Source organism: Coregonus clupeaformis, unplaced genomic scaffold, assembly GCF_020615455.1.
Source record: "Coregonus clupeaformis isolate EN_2021a unplaced genomic scaffold, ASM2061545v1 scaf2495, whole genome shotgun sequence".
Lineage (NCBI taxonomy): Eukaryota > Metazoa > Chordata > Actinopteri > Salmoniformes > Salmonidae > Coregonus > Coregonus clupeaformis.
Window position 1 is genome coordinate 68,343 of NW_025535949.1, and position 6,148 is coordinate 74,490.

The following is a 6,148-nucleotide window of genomic DNA, read 5'->3' on the forward strand; positions in this document are numbered from 1 at the left end:
CTTGGTGTCCACATCACCAACAAACTATCATGGTCCAAACACACCTAGAAAGTCGTGAAGAGGGCACGACAAAGCCTATTGCCCATCGGGAGAATGAAAAGATTTGGCATGGGTCCTCAGATCCTCAAAAAGTTATACAGCTGCACCATTGAGAGCATCCTGACTGGTTGCATCACCGCCTGGTATGGCAACTGCTCAGCCTCTGACCGCAAGGCACTACAGAGGGTAGTGCGTACGGCCCAGTACATCACTGGGGCCAAGCTTCCTGCCATCCAGGACCTCTATACCAGGCGGTGTCAGAGGAAGGCCCTAAAATGTTTCAAAGACTCCAGCCACCCTAGTCATAGACTGTTCGCTCTGCTACCGCACGGCTAGCGGTACCGGAGCGCCAAGTCTAGGTCCAAAAGGCTTCTTAACAGCTTCTACCCCCAAGCCATAAGACTCCCGAACAGCTAATCAAATGGCTACCCAGACTATTTCTTGGACACTTGTGCTGTACAATTAATCACTGTGGCTAGAAATGCCACAAAATCCACCTTCTTCACAATGAGTGTATCCAGATCACCCGATTGACTTAAAACACTAGCAACTGGTTTCAATGCATTCACCGCCATATCTTCAACACTGTTGCCTCTTTCCCCTTCGACTCTCTTCACCGCCTCCACATAGGAGATCCGCTGCGCAGCCCTGACCCTTGACACCTCGACCTCCTTCACCCTAACAGGGCACTCGAGGAAGTGCGGAGTATGATCCCCACCACAGTTGCAACATTTTCCATTCGCAGATTCTACATTATCATACTTCTCTCGCCTGCAAACATTTGACACATGACCATATCCTTTACAATCTCCACACTGTAATGGTTTGGACACAAATGCTCTCACCGCATACCTCACATATCCAAGCTTCACATGTTCTGATAGTCACCTCAAACAATAATAACAATCGCACAAAACATAGCTTTCCTGTCCCTAATTAGAAAAAGGTTGAGAAACACTAGTAGGCCAGTCTGGGTACCAGTTTGTGCCATCATGCCACTGCACTGCTTGTCATGCCAAACAACAAGGAGTGGGATGACATCACAAACAGAGGGATGACATCACAAACAGAGGGATGACATCACAAACAGAGGGATGACATCACAAACAGAGGGATACTACAAAGCAGGAGAACATTTTTAGAAAGATACCGGTAAGCTTGAAATGGGCGTGGTCTAATTGACTCAACCAAAACGCACATCTAAGTTCAGCGTTTTGAATCAACTCAAATCATTTTATTTTGGGTTGTTTATCAAAATTAGCTAACTAACTCATTGATCCTGCTTTGTAGTACACATCTCAGATCTGTTAGGATGCTACTAGACAGAACCATCATACTGAGGTAGAACTGTTTACAGTGGTTGGTTGGTTGTCTGCCAACCAGTGCCTCACTTCAATGTATCTGTTATTCAATTCACTCACCCCACCATGGTTAGTGTTGGTGTGTAACTATTTATTAAATTCACACCCCACCATGGTTAGTGTGTAACTGTTTGACTTCATGTCTTGAAAAGGTTTTAATTTCATCACTGCAGAATATTACCATAAAATACAGTTTTCCAGGGAGTTCTAGAAACCAGTTAAAGAAACTCCATCCAACAACTATTTTGGTATTTGCTTAATTAGTCCAATGTTGGAATTGTCGTGGAAATTCACCACTAAGGACTCAAACTCAAAGTAAATGAAGTAATCTTTAATGCGTGGAGAGGTTCACAAACTCAATACAAACTCTAAAGAGGTTCCCTTTCAGTCCTTCTATACTGCTACGCAAACAAGTTATAAGCATGGTTGGTTCCTGTATATGACTGATTTATACCACACAAGGCTTCCTACCTTGAAACGGAGCTATTGTATCACTCCTAGTTCCCAGAGCAATGTTCTGGGTGTACTGCCACATTGCTTATGAGGGTATGGGGTTTACTCCTTTGTGCAGTCAGTCACTCGCATGAACCTTGTAAGCAATCAAGTTCTCAAGACATGTCACTTTCAAAATACAGAAATCACCCCCATATGATGCATTTTGCCAATACCAAAATATAGGTTTTAGGTGGCACTTTCCTTTAAGGAAAGCATGCAGCAGCAGTCAGGTGAAAGGTTATTTGGCATGTCCAAAGTCAGACTGAGACCTTTTTAATGCCACAGAAAATCCCATCCATCTGAGTGATGAAAGGCATTTTATACCAATCATACTTTTATATATATATTGTCCCATACACTAATAATCTTAATTCCTGATCAAGCTTCGCCGAACCACTATGGCACAGATTATAGGACTGTGGTGTTTTGCTGCACTAGCCCAATTCACCACAAGAGACATACAGGTATTCTATCCTACTATTGCATACAGAACTGAAGTGCAATTAGAAGAGGATAGATGTAGAAAGTGTGCGCTGATGAGGTTTGAGACGGAAGAGGAAGCGAGACTACGTTTACGTCATTTAGCAGACGCTCTTATCCAGAGCGATTTACAAATTAGTGCATTCAATTTATGATAGCCAGTGGGAAACCACCCCATTTTATTTTTTTGTAGGTGGGGGAGGGGGGGGGGTAGAAGGATTACTTTTTTACTATTCCAGGTATTCCTTAATTAAAGAGGAAAACCACCCACAGGGTTTTTTTTTTTGTATTCAATTAACTTGTTAGGAGAGACCCAGCTGCTATAGAGCGCAATAATAATGGTATCTTTTTGTAGGCACAAACTCCGCCATGGTTCGATGGACAAATCCTATGGGAAAATTGAGTGTTCGGATCAACACTGAACAAGGTCTGTGGTAAACGCAGGCTTAAATCTTTTTTTTTTTTTTTCTAACATCAGTTTACACCATTTAATTTAAGTATTTGTAATAAAAGCACATGCTATAATGGTCAGGTTGACCATTTCAGAAAATGTGTAATCTAAAAGGCAATTTATTCTTGATCCGAAAATGTTATCGGTGCCGTTAGAACGCAGACCAAACCCAGCACTAAACAATATTAACTGGACAGCATGTTAATTCTAATGTAAATGCAGTCCAGGATTAGGCTCAATCTGTGTCCAGGAAACAGGCCCCAAACACAAATAATTTCATCTCTGTAACCAAAATGGTATACCTTGGAAGTAGTGCAGTCAGAACAAACGCTAAATTAACTTGTAGTGGTCAGAGCCCAAATTGAGCTCCCCACGGCATCACTGTGCGTCTCAAATTGTGTAACAATTCGGAGGGCTCATACAGAGCCGCATTGATATGATTCTATATAAACCCAAACTCACTTCCTTGACAACAACTCTGCACGGCTCCGCGATTGTAGTATGAATGCCCTGACTTCGGCAGAGGCCACATCACCATAACTGCAGCGCCTTTGAAACTGAACTCAGAGCTTGTACAAGCTGGCAAACTATAGCATTGATGTCAATGTGATCCACCCAGTTAAATATACCGAAACATACCTTTTCCCCCCATGGAAAAGCGCCTGAGCGAACACCTCATCCACCATTATTGGCAGTATGGATTGCAGCATAAATTAACCGTTATGCCATATATTATCTATACACTGACCCTGCCTGGCGTTGTAGCCTGAACATGCTGCCTACAATAACACCCTTTCAAAAACAAATCAATGGCTTAAAATAAGGAAAATAAGTCTGCTTTCTATAGCCAGTGAAAACGGTCACATCTGCTTTAGAACCACTTAGAATAAATGTGTAAAGATTTGAGATGACCGGAAATGTCATTGTTCAGTATTGAATTCAGCACACCAAATGGCTAATTCAAAATGGCCAAATTACCCAAGTCTGATTTACTACTGCCAAGAAAGGGAAAAAAAGGATCACATTTGTAGATTTATTTATTCAGCAAAACACATAGTCAGGGGTTTAATTGACTTGGCCTGGTTTCCCAGTTCCAACGAGACTGTCCCACTTCTTGCTGCCCAAACAGGAGTGCGAGCCGGTGTACAACACGAGCACTAGAGGGAAATAGGGTGAGAATTAAATCCTGGTGACACTGTAGGGACAAGTAGACAAGCTATGAGATGACTTGATCAGAGGGGTAACCAATCAGTCAGCTTTACATCAGACTGGGGCGGTAATGAGAACTCATCACGTCAGAGTATGTGGTGTGGAACACATGGCATGGTTCAGTGGGACGTCCAAGAGGACCATGCAACAGTAGCGTACATTAAGAACTTCTTCCTAATATTAAGTTGGGCCCCTTTCCATTATAATACATAGACAGTGTACAAAACAGCAAACACCTGCTCTTGCCATGACAGACTGACCAGGCGAAAGCTTCCCCACTGATGTCTCTTGTTAAACATCAATTAGAGATGAAGAGACATGGATTGTTTATTTGCGCCATTCAGAGGGTGAATGGAGAAGACAAAAGAGCATTTGAACGGGGTACGGTAGGTGCCAGGCACACCGGTTTGTGGCGACGGCAACACTTTTAGGTTTGTCAAGCGCAACAGTTTCTAGCGTGTATCAAGAATGGTCCACCACCCAAAGGACAGCCAGCCAACTTGACACCAATGCCGACCCACAGTTGTGTCATGGGCCAGCATCCCTGTGGAACGCTTTCGACACCTTGTAGAGTCCATGCCCTGACAAATTGAGGCTGTTGAGGGCAAACTCAATATTAGGAATGTGTTCTCAATGTTCTCTATACTGAGTTCATTATAAAAAACTGGAACCGTAACCAGTACACACCTTCCCACTCCACCAGGACAGCAACACTTCAACAGCCAACGAGCTAGAAAAAAAAAAAACAGAAGTTTGAAAACCAAATAATCCCAATCTTAGATAACTAGACTACATGCAGAGCATTCTGAAACGAGATCAGCTGCATTTTGTTCAGTCATTGCAGCCATCCAGCCAGTGGTCCAGGGTCCGGGGTCAAGCCCCCCACCCAGACACCCTCCCTCCAGGCAGGCAGCCCACCTTACCCCTGCAGCCAAACAGGCTTGTCAGTGCCTGCCCAACCCACAGGAGGGCCGATGGGAGACGAGACCTTATCCAGCCCAAGAGCACTGGACAGGATTGTCACCTGACTGGATGATGCAAAGAGCTTCATCATATACAACATTCCAGAATGCTTCATGTGGAAGGTGGTTTAAGATACAGTCAAACCAATCAGTCAGTTTTACATCAGACTGGGGCGGTAATAGGAAATCATCACTTCTACATTATAAAAAAGGACAGAAGTTAGGTCAAATCATACACACCTTGAGGTAGTGCAGTAACAAGTGTCTACTAGTGACTAGTCTGGTACCACCGTACAGGTCCTGAAGGGGAGAAGGAATAAACATGACCAGCAGTACATTAAAGACTGCTTTATTGTCTGATAGATCAGAGGGGGGGAAACTGATTGTTACATCAGACCAGGGAGGTAATATAATCTAAAATAAAAAGGGAACTGATCCCAGAGCGCACTATCACCCTGGAGAGACTAAATATGGGAATGTGCTGACAAAGACCCTGTACTACATCAGGTCAAGAATGGAGTTACTTGGACGTTAGAATACTAACCTTCAGACTCCATCCTGCTTCAACTGCATTGATGGCACTGTTAAATAACAGAAACAGGTTAGGGGATAAATAAACCGACTACGTCCGAGTAGCCCATCCACCCCAGTGATTTATGCTGCTACTAGCGTTTCGTGAATTACTCTGCATCTACTGAAACCAAAATGGCAGCCATTTTATGTGTTTTGTCTCTGGTCCCATCAGACAGTTGGTAACCCCAACGAGCCGTCCCTTGTTGCCCTGGCAACGCCAGTGGGTCCACCCCCTTTGCAGGTTCTGTCGTTGACGCAGGGCGTAAGACGCGGCGGGTGTCATCACCAGGAGCCAGAGTCACCATGACTACCAAACGTCAACACTTGTTTGCAGAGAGTTTTAACACTAGGCTGGTGGTAATAGCTCGTGGCTAAGGCTCTGGTTAAGATTAATTTCCCATGACATCGCATCTCTATTCAGTCACTGAACGTCCTCATATTAACCAAAACTCACCTGTCTAGCTGGCATCACGGCTCCCTGCCCAGCCACATACAGAGGAAACCTACCAAGACAAAAAGCGTCAGGTTAAATGTCTTTCTGAGGACCAGATAGGTACAAGGAAGGTGTTAGCCGTAAC

The 6,148-nt window shown here is 43.9% G+C and overlaps 1 long non-coding RNA gene, 1 other non-coding gene and 1 pseudogene across 2 annotated transcripts; all 3 read right to left on the reverse strand.

Moving 5' to 3' along the window:
* Nucleotides 1-3,845: 3,845 nt before the first annotated feature.
* On the reverse strand, nt 3,846-5,139 carry LOC123488773. The gene is made up of 2 exons (XR_006660274.1): nt 4,723-5,139; nt 3,846-3,983 (listed from the first exon to the last, which is right to left on the reverse strand). It is a non-coding gene; the product is annotated as an uncharacterized LOC123488773 (long non-coding RNA).
* On the reverse strand, nt 4,053-4,127 carry LOC123488790. Its single transcript, XR_006660291.1, has one exon. It is a non-coding gene; the product is annotated as a small nucleolar RNA SNORD31 (small nucleolar RNA).
* LOC123488792 lies at nt 5,132-5,198 on the reverse strand (annotated as a pseudogene).
* Nucleotides 5,199-6,148: the final 950 nt, after the last annotated feature.